This window comes from Thunnus maccoyii, chromosome 9 (assembly GCF_910596095.1).
Source record: "Thunnus maccoyii chromosome 9, fThuMac1.1, whole genome shotgun sequence".
Classification (NCBI taxonomy): Eukaryota; Metazoa; Chordata; class Actinopteri; order Scombriformes; family Scombridae; genus Thunnus; species Thunnus maccoyii.
In genome coordinates, this window is record NC_056541.1 from 4,997,296 (window position 1) to 5,014,964 (window position 17,669).

Genomic DNA, 17,669 nt, shown 5'->3' on the forward strand with positions numbered 1-17,669 from the left:
GTCACTCAACACTGTGGATAAGTGTCGCTCAACAGAAATTAAATAGTCGTGCAACATTTTCAATTGATGCTTCAGTCGTCTCCATGGTAACCAGACGCTATGCCCAGCCGGGTTGTTTAATTACATTATATCATCCTGACTGGGTCTAACTTAATTAAACAAGGATGTTACAAGTTATCTAAAGTTACAGACCAAATTATCAATAAGGAAGTTCGGTGAAAACTACAATCTCCATGGTGACATCAGTAACACTACCCAATCACATTGCGCAACAAAATATGTCTGCAACATAACAAAATTCTCCAGGTGTGCAACATGACTAGACCAGCAGTTTCCCCCCTACTTCCAGGCCTTGTGTTCTGTTGGTCTAACCACCTCTCAGTTCTAGCTCCATACTTAACTCACAGACACAGGAGTGACAAATGTGTCATGCCTTCATTTCTACTCATAGCCATCAGTACTGAAAGACTATTCCAAAAAAAAAAAAAATCAATGCAGCAGAACTAGAGATATTGTCTTTTTTATTACATGCATTCTTTTTCCTTACACCTACTTTGCCCACAAGGCCACTTGACTGCAGACAGTTTTATCTGAGCCTCCTGTGTTGTGCTAATAGCAGCTAATGTATTGTTGCACTGCTATCCTTAAGCAGAGATGAGAAACGAGCTACAGAGATCTGGTAGCCTCACTTATTTCTAACTTTACAACCCGGACTTGTTTGTCCAGCACATCCAACAGATGCTGGATTGGATTGACATCTGGGGAATTTGGAGGCCAAGGCAACACCTTGAACTCTTTGTTATGTTCCTCAAACCATTCCTGAACAGTTTCTGCAGTGTAGCAGGGTGCAATATCCTGCTGAAAGAGGCCACTGCTGTCAGGGAATACTGTTGCCATGAAGGGGTGTATTTGGTCTGCAACAATGTTTAGGTAGGTGGTACGTGTCAAAGTAACATCCACATCACATACATCAACTAGAAATGACTAATGTAAGCTTGTCAGATTAAAAGCAAGATTATTTGCGTTCATGAGAAGATCATGAGATGAAATTTAGAGTCAGTGGTTACAGAGCTGAGTAGTTTTTAGCAGATTTTTTAAATTTGGTTTTGAATGTACTGATGGAACTGCAGCTCTTCATATCATCAGGTAGGACATTGTGGCTTTCACAGAGAAAGCTGACTGCCCAAATGCAGTACAATGAAGTGGTATGGTACAATCTTGTATAGAGGATGTTCTGGAGGATCTAATAGAACTTACTGAGCAAATATACACAAAGTCACATAGTTAAGGAGGAGCCAAACCATTTAAAATGTTAAAAACTAGGCACAAATTTGAGAATAATCCAAAATTCTCAAAGCTCAGTAAATTGTATTTCTCCAGTATCCAAGGTTTCCCAGCAGAACATCACCCAGAGCATCACATTGCCTCCGCCGGCATGCCCTCTTCCCGTAGTGCATCCTGGTGCCATCTCTTCCCCAGGTAAATGATGCACATGCACCCATCTATCCACATGATGTAAAAGAAAATGTGATTCATTAGACCAGGCACTCTGTCTGCGGCTCCGCAGCCCCATACGCAACTAGTGATATACTGAATGTTCTGACACTTGTCTATCACAGCCAGCATGAACTTTTTCAGCAATTTGTGCTACAGTAGCTCTTCTGTGGGATTGGACCAGATGGGCTAGCCTTCACTCCCCATGTGCATCAATGAGCCTTTGGCATCCATGACCCTGTTGCCGGTTCACCAGTTCACCAGTTCATCAGTTCACCAGTTCACCAGTTCATCAGTTCACCAGTTCACCGGTTGTCCTTCCTTGGACCACTTTTGGTAGGTACTGACCACTGCACACCAAGAATACCCCACAAGACCTGCCATTTTGGAGATCACTCAGATCCTTACGCTTGCCCATTTTTCTTGAGATAGAGCAAATTCAGACAGGTGAAAAGTGCTGAAAAGAGCAGATATGATAAGTGAAACTCAAGTTTTCATATTGTATTGACTCTTATGAGCTTGGGCCAATTTAGGATTTGTATTTGACTTGAAGTTTTAATACCAGGGATCATGCCAAAGGAGGCAAACTTTGGTTTATCTGTAATAATATTAACAATATTAATAATATTGTATTAGTTCAAAAACCACCCCTGAAAAAGTGAACCCTATTTTCAAAGTTTGATGCTGTCAGATAAATTTTCAGTTCAACGAGCAGCTGTATCTTCTGTTAAAGTCCCCTCAGTGTCTTTACATCACTCTGTGTGCATCTATAGGACCATCAGCTAACAAGCTCCCTTTCAGCCTGGAGCCATGTCCCTGTAATGTACACCAGAGAGCCACATCATTTTCCTTCACATGGGATCCCTTTGAGGACAGCCACAGCACAGTTTTTTCATCTTGGACTACTGTGTGAACTTTTAATGCGATTACCGGCCACATAGGATGACACGAGTCCAGGCCATGGCGTCCGTTTTCCCAAAGCGAACATAAGAGGTTTGGATGGATGGTGGGCAAATACCCCCACACATCCCTCCTGGCAATCACTCCGGCCTCCTTCTCTGGTCATCCTCTAATTTCCAAAGGGTCACTAATCTAATATTAAAGGACTGTGACAGTAATGAGCGCTGCGGATATGTGGTCCGAGGCTGCGGGATTAAATGGACGCACTTACAATACCAGTAAACTGGGGCCAATCTCAGCAATATTTAGCTGGACGTTGAGCTGCAGTGCCTGAGCCTCAAGTCATGTTAGTTTAACACCAAACGCCACTCAAGTACAAGGGGGTGGGGAGGTGTGTGTGTGTGTATATGTGTATGTTATGCTCCATTAGAAGCTGAGGAGCCAAACAATTCAATGGGTCACATACTTGGCTTAGCAATGAAACATTTGCTGCTTTCCAAAGTCTTTCACTCCAACTTCCTCAGACAGTTTGAATGGATACACCTGAGTGCCGCTTCAGTTTTTATAAACTCTGGAGTTAAATAACCAGGGACTCATTCATCCCTGCTGCAATTACAACAGATTGCTTAATTTGCACATGAAATTAGGAAGCCTCTTGTGCTTGTGCAACAACTATTCTGCAGGACTTTTTTTTCCCTGCATGGAGCGACTCCTTCTCTGATTTTGACATTTGCCTGCATCTTGTACTTTTTATCTTTTTACTTTTTATTTGATAATCTGTTGGGTTTTATTCAAAATTTCTTTCTGCCAACCAAATTTGTCTTATAAAACAATTAGAATCTGAACCGAGTTGTCACATCCCCCTCCACACTCTGATGCCTTCTCTTTCTTTCTCATCTATTCTCTTTCAGTGTCTACACATGAGGCCAAGAATATGAGACCAATTAAAACTCAGAGCAGGTCCTACAACCGTCCCCTCTCCTGGCAGGCATCCTGGTAACACGTTGCACATTCTTTGCACCAGAAAGGCTTGTGCTCTCTCCCCCCCATTTCCCAAAACCACATAAGACAAACATGGACTGGTGGCTCTGGCTGCGTACAGGGCTCAGACGTGCAACAACAAAGACATAGGAGATCACAGTGGGAATTAAGGGATTCCCCAGATAACAGAGGGGAGGATGATGGTGGTTATGAGGTAAATCTGCTGTGAAATCTCCCCCGTGCAGAAAGTGTGCAGGACAATGCCGTCTGCTCAGCCCTGATGTGACAAGAATGAGGTCGGGTGCATGTGCCCTGAGTAAGTCCAGGGAATAAGGTGCCGAAGGCAATGGCAGTGCTTCGTTAAAACCAGGGGTCACTCATTAAGGCTGGGATCCTTCCCTCGGCTTAAATGTCTTCTAGGAGAGGGGGGCTTCAAAGCGATTATGATCAGACATGGTTATCCATGTCGACCAGGGTCAGAAGTTAAAGGATCCCTGGTGACTGCATGTCCAGGGATGGTGTCCCCCCCTCTAGCTCCCTGTGACGCATCACTAGAAGTCCAGAGGGATTTATTTTCTTTTTCATTAATACCACCAGAAAAATCCAGCAAGCCATGTTGTACTAAAACAATTTGTATGCTCCCGTGCCATGAAATGAAATATAAGACAGGAAAAAAATACTTACATAAAATATTATGCTCAAATATAGCAATAAAAGTCTTTTTATTGTGTGATAAAACATATTTTTGACATTTACGCTTGAAGTAAAATCACTCCGAAAGAAAACAAACAAGCAAAAATAAAGAAAGTTTTTTACAGCTGCAGCAGAGCACACAATCATGTTATCTCAGGGTAACTGGGCTGAAACTCTCATTTTGTTAAAAGTATTGTTATCACATAATCCAGATTTTTGGGGTGTGTCAACGCAATGTGAATAGCACCTGTGTTTGCTGCAATTATCCCGGAGACAAGTAAATTGAAACACATATGGAGTAAAATAGCTATACAAAACTCATGGTTTAATAATATATGATCAACCAGTTTCTGCTAGCTTCCAGCAGCTGTAAAATGAGAATTTTTTTTTTTCCAATTTAGAATTCCAAATTCACTTGATTTGACTGCTATCAGCCAATTAAATATGCCTTATTATCACACATCTGTCCCAAATATATGGACTAGCAGGGGCCTACTAAACCTACTAGTAGCTTTAGGAGGCTGTTATCACCCATTTATTTCAGTGAGCCAATCTTGGTGGAGCCCAGTAGGTGCAGAAGGCCTATTATCAGACATATGCTGGCACGTGACTGTCAAGTTTCTCTCTGCAAAAACAAACAAAATGGCTGACGTTCCTTTTATCCTCAGTAGAAAATGCAATATTTTATGATAGGTTCGGCATTAAAATGTGAAAATATGACAGAAGGGTCTCACTACAGTCTTGCAGACTTACCCTTACCCTACACGACACACCCACTTTACTACACGACCCTGTTCCCCCCAATGTTGTCACCCTAACGGCATGTTACATGACACAACCCTCCAACCCCTAACCCTAACCCTAACCATCATGTCCATACCTAACCATGTGGGTGTGTTGTGTAGATACTGCATGTTCAGCTGGATATACTTGGAAATAAATGGGTGATAACAGCCTACCAGTAGGTAAAGCAGGCCCCTACTAGTCCATATGTTTGGGACAGATGTGTGATGATAATGCCTATTCAATAGGCTGATGACAGTCAATCCTACATGAGTCTCTGTTAGGACTGGAGCCAAAGCAGCAATGTGGCATAAATGTGTCACTTCCTCCACAGCTGCATCTGTGCTGCACATCTCTATAGCCAAATGGATTTTCACTGGCGATTTTTTGCAGTTGCTGCTCATGAATGTCCATGATGGAGGTCCTCACTGAGGCCTCTTTCATTTCACTGTCAAAACAACTCATTAGCTTGGGGAAATAGGCATTTTTCGAATTTCACCTTTTGAATATTTCTCACTGGACAGGTTCCTAAAAATCCTAAAAATGTCTTCAGAGCCTGCATGGTTTATATTGTGATTTTTTCCTTGTCTGTCAGCCAATCCCAAACCCCCCACCCGCCCACCCCCCGAATTCTCATTCTCTCTTCTGTCTCTGTGTGTTTATCTCTCTTTGAGATAAAACTTTGATGCACTTATGGAACACAGAGCTCTCCCTGCGCAGGGAGTCTGAGAGGGGCCACACACCGCCAAACACACACAAATCTACACGCACCTCGAATGCCCTCCACTCAGCAGCTGTGTCCCACTGTTTGCTTTAAACGAAGGCCCCCCTCCGCACACACACACACACACACACACACATACACACTACTCTCCTAGCTGCCGGCGTACGCTTGCCGCTGCCCGTCGGGAGCCGGCTGTGTGTTTGCTGCTGCTGGCTTTGATTTGCTGTTTTGTGCAGAGGTCCTGCAGCCGTCCCGGGCCACCGTGGGTTCGGATGGGGTGGTGTGTTGGGGGAGATGGTGGGGGTGGCGCTGACAGCCCTTCCTCAAGGCATTCCACATCATTTGTCATCTTCATCCCACACGTTTTTTTTTTCTTTTTTTTGCTCTCTGTTATATCAAAACAGCCCCGTCCAACCCCTTCCAAAAATGTTTCAAACGAAGGTTCAGAATTAAAACTAGTTACATGAGCTTTATCTACACAAGGCTAGAATGATTCAGAGACCTCATGCAATTCATGCGTCAACTACCAAAGTCTCTGTGTCATGTTCGTGCATGACATTCACTGAAATCTCTGGGCCTGAAATTTGTGTAGTGTACAGTAAACATTAGTAAACAGTTTGTAACCTCATGTTTTATAGTTTTTCAGTTGTTTCCACTACTGCCTCTAATTATCCAACCAGGAGTAGGACAGAAATCCTGTCCACTCAAGAAGCACAAAATGAAATGAGGTTTAAATTCCTATCATCAAGGGACGTCTGTAAAATGTAAAATGTCTGTAAAATTAAGTCAAATTTTCAACAAGTTAAAATTAAAAAATATTTTTCAGCCTCTGTGCAGTTTGTCAGCTATTTTATGGAAAATTGAATCTTAAAAATTAAGAAAAATCTTAAAACATCATAGTATGTACAATACAAAGGAGAATTATTTCTTTATATTTTTTAACCTGTATCATATATATCATGCAATTTCTCAACTTTGCAGCGAAGCATCTTTTATAATCTTATTCTCAAATTAAATTATTAAATTAAATTATTATTATATTATTATTATCCATATTTGCACGTCACTATCTGTTTGCATGAGAATACAGAAGGAAAATTGTTCTAGATTTAGTACTTTTTAGTAATTTTTTTCTTTTACTTTTAAAAATAACTGATATGACCATGATCATGACTGAAAGCAACAATTTAAATCTATGGACCTCCATGTGTAATAGTCCTGTGTAACTACAGTAGGACTTTGGTAACAATACATACTCATGATGCTTTTTATTGCACTTACTTTCTATTTGTTTTTTGTACATGCACAGTTTAAAGTAATATTTGTATTTACTTTTAGCAAAATGTGACTGTGAAGTCAAATATATATTAATTTTTTTTATGGTTTTACACACATATCACATCTGAAAAGGATCAAATTAGTGTCTGGTGTATTTTTAAATTGGGATATTCAGTCAGAATTATCCCAGTCATGTGAGACAAGGAGGGCAAAGCCAAGTGGGGCATTTGAAGAGTTTGGAGGATATTGCCCTACCCTGACAGAGGCAGACGTGCAGCTCTCTCCCCAAAGTGTGTTTTTGTGTGTTGGGTTGTGTATAGGAGGACGCCCTGAGGGTAGAGGAACCTGGAACATTAAGCCTTGCCATGGCGGCTCAGCGCAGCTCTGAGCCTTGAGCTGCTCTGGCAGCTTGCCTGGGGTGGAGGTGGCAGCAGGGTGGCACAGGTTTGGAAAAGGCCCCTCAGCTTGCTCTTCCTCACTCCTCTGGGACGTACAACCAACTCTCTGTCCAGTGGAAATGTTGTCGCATTATTTTTTTATTCACGTACGCCGCAGAGGGGAAACTTGGCCTGTGTGGCCTTTGTTTGACCATGTTTATCCAGAACAGAAAGCAGCAAGAATCAAATCATTTTGGATGATGAATGCAAATTACCATGTTGTGTTCAGCAGCTGGACTTTCTTTATGACACAAACAGAAAGTGTCACAGACCCTTTGAAAATGTCCCAAAATAATCACCTTTGGAGCAGATGCCAGGTTGTTCTTGGCTACTGGGAAGCAACAAACAAACAGGATTACATGATAGAACATCTTCAAAAGGAAGCTATCGGTGCTGTGATTACAAGCTTCATGGTCAGTACAAACTGGAGCTGTTTGTTTGAAAGTCGCATTTGATTACCGAATCAGCAGAATTGATGAGAAAGAAGCCTCTGTGAATTAGTTTCTGCTAAAACTCACATCAGTAACTTTGAAAGAATTGTCACTTTGTGCAAACAGGAGAAACAGATTTGAGAAGAAAATCTCATTTTTGACAAGTCACAGTAAGAAAATGTCAGAAGTAAATAATAAAATGAATAATGACTGAATACCGTTTAGCTACTTTTAGGGTTTCAGGGTCCTGATGTTGTGCATGCTGGCTCACTGTCACACTGTCATGACTTACTGGGACACAATTAGAACAAAGAAATTGTTAATTGTGATAAAAGTCTAATTTAGAAAGAAAGGGGATCAGAACACTGATGTCCAGCTTCATTATTTGATCTGCAGCTTACTGGCCAGTCTGTCTTAGGGTGTTAACCCAGTTGTCCACTGAGTCCAGATGCAAGATAGTTATAGATGGCAATGTCAGTCAGTCGGTTAGTCCACCACTTTGGTCAAGACTGGAATATCTCAACTATTGGACAGATTGCCATGAAATTTGGTGCAAACAGTTGTTTCCTGCTCAGGATTAATTGTAATATCTTGCAATCCCTTAACTTTTCATCTAGCACCAAATCTCACTTTGTCCAACACTTTGGTTTATGACTCAATATTAAAAAAACCCTAGTGACATTCCCATCAGTCTCAACTGAACTTTGTGTTAGGTGTTAATTGGCAAATTTTTAGCATATTATACATTATACCTGCTAGAATTTCCTAAGCAGCAGCATGTTAGCATTGTTACTGTGAGCATATTAGCATAGTGGCATTAGCATTAAGCTCAAAGCACCAGTGTGCCTCAACACAGCCTCAAAAAGCTGTTAGCATGGCTTTAAACACTTGTTTATTCAATGTTTTGTGAATGTTTTAAAGTTAGAATGGGGTCTGTATGATAAGGGATATCCGAGCAGTTAAGTTTCAAAGTGACAAATTCTCAAACTGAGTTGGATCCAATTCTCCCATAGACTGCCATTATAGACTTTGATGTTTAAAAATTCATATAAAATCGCTGTAACTATGCTAGAAAACAGAAAATTAATAGCACACATCTGCTGAATGAGCTCTACATTTTGACATTTGGTTTTTCTAGCACAAAGTATGCAGCAGTTGAAAAGGTCCAAAAAAAAGCATGGAATGTGGAATAATAAGAAGTAGCGGAATAATAAAGAGTATAAAGAGTGAGAAGAACAAAGAGAGTTTTCCTCTTACTAACCAAGTTCTTTTGTGTAAGGATGCATAAGAAATAAGGTAGCCATGTAAAGTACCTTTAACTGCATCCCACATAGTAGCAGATGAAATAGGAGAATGTTTATTCTCACACTAAAATTGTGAAAGATTCATTTCCTGATTATATGAACAAAATGTATCACTACTAAGAAATGACAATTTAGAGTTTTTTTTATTATTATATATTATTCAAAACTAAGGCAAAAGTAACTTAATACATGAATCTGTATTCTGCAAGTTAGTGGCATATTCAGTGTTGACTGGAGGTATGATGGAAAAACAAAGAAAGCAAACCAAAAGCATAGGCGTGATGATGCTGATGATGATGATGATGAGACAGAGAGAGGGAGAGAGAGAGAGAGAGAGGAGCCAGCCTAATAACCTAGACCCATTATTACCCAGGTGATCTACATCAGGTTAAATGGCTCCACCCATCTCAACCTGCAGGCAACCTGCAAAAGGGAAAAACACAAGGACAGCCCCCCATTTTAAGAACCGGGTCCCGTCCAGTACCCAATAACAGAACAAAGTTATTAATTGTTAAAATTCACAGTCTCACCTAAGGCAATAGTAATTGCCTATAGCATACAAAACCACTACTCAGTCTACCTTAACACTCCTGGTGTTAGTATCAGCTTCTCCCCTCAGCAACCTGGATTGGGTCCTAGGTGCACTTAAGAGTAGGAAAGAATACAAAATAAACAGGATGACCAGGGCACATCAAAGAGCGACACAACTAATGGCCAACGGGAGGGGACCAATTTATAAAGCTATAAAATATTGTCACGCAATGGGACCACACTTCTAAATGAGTAGACAGCTAAGTTGGTACAAGATGAACTTCTTAAAGAAGTGGCTGATGGTTGGATCAACCCACTGATCATTTGTCTGGACCCATATAGCTCCAGTCCCATTCATACTGACATTACCAAAGAGCTGGAAAGGGTGATCAAAACAATGTGCAGCAGGCAATGGCTTGGCACACCAAACAGCTTTTACATTTTCAAAAGCATGAGCACAGTTTCAGACAAACTGAATTTGGCGAAAGCCTTCAACAGAACAAGCGCCACTTCAGAATTTTCTTGACAAACTTGAAAAATGGTATTGTCAAGTGCTAACTCCTTCTCCCCTGCACAGAGTGGCCTCATATCGAATGGGACAACAGCATGTGTGTCGACATAATACACTCTGGAACAACTACAGCTTCCTGCAAGACAGACAACAACTTGGTTACAGCCTTTGGCAGCTTTCCATCAGCACAGACCCGGTCCCCAGTCAGGTCATTGCCTAAGATAATGTCCAGCTCATTCACAGGCAGTTAAGTACAAAAACCCATACAGACCTCCCCTTCAACCAAATCAGAGACAAACTGGACTCAGGGGTGCAGGGGTATGGACAAAATGTTAATCCCATTTCCCTGACAACAACAGTTTCCCTAATGTCAGACCTGGGAGAGAATTACAAAAGGGGTTGTCATATGAAACTGTCTAACGCACCTGTGTCCCCCAAAAGTCCTCCGAACTGGAATTTTCCATGGGCACTTGTGGCAAAGATGTGACAACTGAACGAACCAGAGCCGCTAATGCAACAGACTTTATTTGCGCACTATCGGCATTAGAATTTACTTTAGATTTTAGACTTGATTTTCCAATGTTCTTTACGTTGACAGTAGTTACAGGTTTTGTGGGGGTCATATCCCACCACCAGATCTGCCTTAGAACTCAGAAGTTGCACTCATCTTAAAACTCTTGTCAACATATTTCCTAGTTTTTGTGTCAAAACAAACTCAAAACAAACTCTAAAACAGCTGCTTGACTGGGACTTTTAACTTGCATAATTGTAAAGTAATGGAATCAGGCAAGCAACTTTTTCGGTTGCTCTGGATTAGAAAGATTAGACCATGCACAAACTCAACACAGGTTTGACAACTGGTTTTATTTCAGTGCTGAAAATGCTGACAATAGGCTTCAGGCACCAGCTCATAGGCTTTTAACACAGCTGCTTTCACTTTGGCATATTCTTTACTATCTGCTGCGCTTAATGCAGAATACATTTCCTGAGCTTTACCTGTAAAAATGCATTGAAGCATCAGAGTGCACTCAGTGTCCGGCCAATTACATTTATTCTGCCACTCATTCAAACAATGAGAAAAACGTACCCGGTTCTTTCTCACTGAATTTTGGCAATAACCTTAGGTTTGTAGCTATGTCAACCCTAGACTGAAGTCCTTTGGAAAACACACTTTCCCTACCCGAACCTTCAGACAGCTTACCCTCCTTAATCATGTGCAATTTGTACTGCTCCAATTCCAATTTGGTCTGCCCCGTTTTTTCTAATTCCAGTTGCATTTCAATTTATTTTTGTTATTTCAGTTTATTATGCTACAAATGCAACAATAGCAGCTCTTTGTTGTTCAAAGCTTAACCCTGCATTAACAGAAATCGGCTGAATTGGTTCTTCCTTTTTTTTGGAACCTAAGCTTCCACCAAGTTTGCCTTCAAAATTGTACAATTTTCATGGAGCACAGACCAATGACAGCATTGACCTATGGACGTGAAAATCATGCAATTTTCATGGAGCACGGACCACATGTAGCAAAATATATACATAGTGTTAAAATAAGAAGACTGAGTCTTTGAACTCAGTCATGTTTTGCAGCATACCAGTTGCCACTAGTATCACTATTAGTATCAATAATAGGTCATTGTTTTTTTGCATTTTCAGTCTCCTTTTCCACCTCTAAATGTCCATTAAATACAACATTCAAACATGAGAGTTGTGCAACAGGAAGAACACTCTTACTGTTTCCTCATGTGAAAATTGTGCCTTAAACATTGCTGTCGTTCTACAGATAGGGTTAGGTTTAGGGTTGGTGGAAATGCAAAGAGAAAGGTGCTCAAGTATTTACAATAAGTTCCTGATTTAGTTCTTGTGACCTGGAACTATTTGGTAGATAAGGGACAACTGCGGCTCGCTGCCCACCCAGCTGTCAATCAACACTCAAACATTTACACTAGCCCACAAAGTCAGAGGCTTGGAGGCTAATGGAGCATTTCTGATGGGTCTCCACACATTTTTTTCTCTTCCTTACAGTAATAAAAGATAACAATGGATTTGAAATTCACTGATGTTATTTTCGAATGCCAAAAGGAACAATTGGAGACATTCTTGAAGCACCTGTGTGTCATTTTTTTGTGCTACCTGAGTACAGGTGGTATTGCTCACATTTGACCAAACAAAACAAGTGAAGGCAGGAAATGCTGCTTGATGCAAATGAAGCCTTAGTTTCTCTTTTGTCTTCCTCTGCCTTCTCTTCTTCTCTCCTTCTATTTTCTCTGTCGTTTTCTCTTTGTAGTTAGAGCACCAGAAGCTGTGGAGAGAAGAATCCAAGCCAGCCATCAAAGCTATTGAAGCATTACTCCAACCAACCCCCCCCCAACCCTCCACCCCCCATCTCTCTCTCTCTCTCTCTCTCTCTCTCTCTCTCTCTCTCTCTCTCTCTCCCTCTGTCTCTCTCTCCCCCTCTGTTCAGGCCTTGCTGTGTTTTTGGCAGTTACTACTGACCATCATGAACGTCATTGCCAATTTTTGTGAAAACTGGCACATATGGCAGCTGAAGTGCCATATGCCATACAGAATATTTTTTGGCCATTTCCCCCATTTGTATAATCGCTGGATCCGGTATAAAAGTGGCTCATTATTAATTCATTCCTTCCCAGTTTTTTTTTCGCGTTTTCAGTTCCCCTCTGAGTTTTTTCTCCTATTTTCTCATTTTCCTTCATTTTTTTCCAGATCCATTTGATGTCTGTGTGGACAGGAATGACAACTTAATTTAATGCGCAGTGTGGGGATTAAAGCGTTTGGTTAATTCAAAGCTAAATGTGGGGATTATTGCCAGTGCAGAAGTCCATCTTCATGCATTAATCTTGTTTGTATTCTCCACTACTATAGTACAAATTAGGTTTTAAATGCTTTACATCACAACTAAATTGGTTTATTGTAACAACAACCCAATGCTTGTGACTTCTGGTTGGAAAGAAAACATATTTGAATATTTTTTCCCCAAATAATTCATCCTCTGGGTGAAACCAGCATGCAGCACTGATTACAATACTCAACTTTGTAAGTCCGTACTTTCAACAATATTTCCTAAAATTTCCAAGATGTTTTCTGGAAATAACCATGCAACTTTGTACTTAATATTGGGATAAAATAAAATGTTCAATTAGTACACTTGCAATCAATTCTACTTTGGATCCGGAGTAACCTAGAGAGTATTTTAATCATAGCACATAATATGCAAAAATGCACTTTGTCTACAGACTACCAAGATATAGGGAGAATAACTACTAGGGTTTAAATTGAGCATTTCTATAAAGGAAACTACTGTTTGCCTTGGGTTTTCCAGGAAAATCATAGGATTTTTTAGGAAATTATGGGCCCATCAAATAAATTGTGATAAATTGTGAAAAAATTGAGCCTGCCATTATTCTATATTTTCTTTATTGTTGACAAATTCAATTAAAAGACCTTCCTACCCTGTCTGTGGCACTCAGCCCCAAGCCCAATGGTTCCAACTGGAGACAAACGTTTTTAAAAAAAGGCTCCATAATTTCCTAAAATAGCTGGGCACTGCGGTTTTTAGCTAACGTTTCTCAAATGGGTGGAAATAGTGCATTTATTGGGGGTCTGTTTTCAGCTGCGGATTGATACACAGTTTGGACTCTAATAAGTATTTCTGGCAACTGGACAGTGTGTGTGTGTTTGACTGAGTCAAAATAAACTACACTGTGTGTTCATGGTGATGAAGCAACATGTCACCCGGTGCAGCGGTGTGGCTCATTGACCTTGTTTTAATAGTTTCTGGACAACAATGGAGCTCGACAGCACAGAGGAATACAATATATCAGGCTTTGGATACACACCCAATACTTGTTAGTACATCATTGTTGGTTTTGGTTTTTTAATGGGATTTGTTGACAAGAAAAAGAAAGAAAATTTCACCATACTTATCCTTTAAAATGCAGCTTTGTCAGATTCTAGTATTTTATTTTCTCTTGATTTTGCTCTTACTGACCACCCGATCTTCAGTTTAGTCCACAAGAGCCAAAAAAATGAAAGACATATCACTTCCTGTGTGACGGAGGAGGATTTTAAACAATTCATTTAGGTTCCATCATGAACTGGCTGAAGGTTGAGTCACTGTTGTGTTATATCATTGAGGCTGAGTTGCATTTATTTATAAGAAATTGTGATTAAACGAGCCAAAACCTCTTGGCTACAGAGAGGCCTTTCACCGCTGCCCGTTCCTCCTCCTCCGTCACATGAACAGCTTTCACATTCCTCTTCCTCTATCACAGGAATTGTCTCCTCAACATGTGTCTTTCTGACTTTCTTTCACACACACACACAAACACACACACACACACACACACACATACACACACAAGTTTTCGCAGCTATCCTTGTTACGACATTGCATTGACTTCCATTAATTGTGAACAGCCTAACCCAAACTCTAACCCTAACCTTTACCAGGACCCTAGAAACAATGTTTTTCCTTATTAGGACCAGGCTTTGATCCCCATGAGGACTACTGGTCCCAACAAGGTCGGTGTTTATACCAGAAAGGTCCCCAAGAGGTAACAAAAATGCACACACACACACACACACATGCTTTTTGCCTCAGAGTCGCTGCCTCTCTCTTCCTTCTCCTCTTCTGCCCTCCATTGGAAAGAGAATGGAAAGTCCACACAGACTTGCATATTATTCACAGTCCTGTCTCTGTGATGCTGCTCGTCCATGACCACATCAGTTAGTGATTTGGATTTTTTTTTGTTTTTGTTTTTGTTTCTTGTTCTGTTACACTCCTCCATTGCATCTGGGCTGTGTTTACAACAGCCAACTCACAGCCGGGCAGGCTTGACTGATTTGAATGATGATGATGCTCCTAATAGACAATCAGGACATACAGGGGCTGCATCTCAAATCACTTTTCCTGTTCACTTCAAGTCACCACAAAATAAACATTGATAGTTTACTCCAGTGGTTCTCAACCTTCATGACCCCTTACAACAATGATCACAGTGATTTTTCCTTCTTGGACTGTTTTCATTTGAGTAATTTTTAGAGATTTGAAGAGGTAAAGTGAGAAAAGTAGGAAAAATATGTATTTTGTGATCTTCGATTCATCCTCTGACCTCCCTCAGGTTGGGTACCAGTGGCTTTGACAATTTACACATTAGATATTTTTTTAAAAGTACTGTAAATGCTGTGGACACTGCATTTTTTTGTACCATTTGTGGTCATTTTTCATATTGAGACTAAATTATAGTGCAAATATTTTACATTTAGTATTCAGACATTCGAATATAATTAAATACAGTGATTTTGGCCACAGCTTGGTATCAAATTTACACCCTGATGTGTTTTTCCTTCCACGATTTAAGAGCAACAAGTAAAAAAATTGTAATAAAACATGAGCTGAAATTCCTGTGGTAACAATATTACAAACATACAATGTTGAAAGAACTACACAACAAGTCTCACAGCTGCAGTATCAGCTTGTTCCAGCAATCACATGTGACAGAGGAATGCTTTGAATTGAAGGACAACGGTCTAAATAAAAGGTATTTGATGTAGACACGTTTAGACAAAATTTGCAAGAGATTATTATACTTTTTAATGTCTCCCCATCCCCCCTTTTTTCTACATCTCACTAGCTTCTAGCTTGTCTATCCAACACATTCTTACATTGACTCTGCAATTAAAGAATTTACTGTGTAACACAAAAAGAAAGAGATGCAAACCATCTGTATGTACAGTAACACTAAAGACAAATACATCAATGAATTCTCTGAAAAGAATAAAATATTGACAACAAAACTTCAACATAAACAAAATATTACATGATATCACATTTAACATTAAGTGTGGAATTCCTACATCATATGAAAGACAATAACTGAGGACAATTCTGACAAAAGTATCAGACAATAGACAATTATTTCATTTTAATTTTGTTTATACTTTATTTACGCAGGTTTTGTTTCATACAGATACACATATTGACACTGGAAGCAGCCTGGTACGACTACAGACATTTACCGAATCAGCTGGGGGTTGAATGCCTTGCTGAAAGGTACATCAGTAATAGTAGGTCAGGAAGATATTTGACTTTGGAACTTTTCAGATAGAACTTAGATATGAAGTATTTAAGCTGTTTTATAAAAGAACAATGTGTCCCATAGCACTTTCCCTTTTTATTTTATTTATGTGTGTGTGTGTGTGTGTTGGACCATTGGAAAAAAAACTCCTCATATCAATGTGCAGAGAGCTTTATTAAACAGCTTTGTTGGAAACAATAACTGTCAACATGTCCGTAGCTGAGGACGTCCGGGTGAATAACTCTGTTTTCTTGTGATGTGTTTGTCCATCGAAGATCAATGCATTAGTCTCCCGAGCGGCCTTTTTTTTTTTTTCTTCCTCCCGTAACACAAAACATGCCTAATATTTGATGAGACGCGGTGACAGGAAGGCATTACATCCGGGACGCAGCGCTGCAGAGTGTCTGTCTGCTGAAATCCATTTGCAAAAGCTTCTGTTGTCATTCTCGTTGATACGCCGAATGAAAGGGAGGGGGGGGGATTCACTCATCATTGCCACAGAATTTTGCATTACAAGGAGAAGATTAAAGACAAAGTTTACTTTAAAAAAGTTGCCCAGGTTTCTTTGTAAGGAATTATTAAAGAACGCCTGTTGATCCATGATAAAAAAATATGATTCTGTCAGGAAGTCTTTTTTATAATTAATGGTCGGGCATTTATAAACACAAGATTGTTCCCACAAGATGTTGCATGATGATGGTGAATTAATCATGTTGTGGGCAATCAACCTGCTTTCCTCATACAGTATTTATTCACCAGGTAATTTGACCTGACTGGAACTTAGTTGGACAGGCGATGCAGGAAAATGTCAAAAACTTTTCATTCCTCATGTATCATGCTAATTATGCAAGTTGGACTTCTTCGTTCCTGTCGGTTTTTGAACACATTTACTTATTTTCATTCGACACAAAGTGGTTGCTAGGTGCAGTTAACTTAGTGTTTGTCATGTCAGTTGAAGAAATATGACAATTTAAGGTGGACTTACAACAACTGTATAGCTGCACTGATCTCATCCAGGCTTGTTGCTATTTTCTGGCCAAATTTTCGCCATTTTGCAGCCATATTGGATGATTCCAATTCCTTCGAGATTTATCTCCAGGGCCAAAGTTTAACGTGTCCTTCATGTAGCAAGAAAAGTAAGGGTGTGGAGGTTGGTGGTGGAGAGACGAGTGTTTTGTTTGACTTTCAGAGTTTGCGCCCCGACCTGAAATTCACGCTTGCCTTTTTTGTAACATAACCATGATCTTTCCTTAACCTCAAATAGATGTTTTAGTTGCCTAATCCTAACTGTGCTGTAACCACAATCTTAAATGTCAGCATTGGACATAAACAAATTTGTCATCAGACGCAATCCAGGGTTTCATCCAACATCACGCTTTTGGTTGGTGGCAGGGTTGCACGGAAAGATGACATTCACATTCTTAATCCTGCCTACAAAGCTGTGAGTGGTTTATTGTTTTTTCTAACCAGGGAAACAAATATCAATGAAGACAACACCAGACCTATT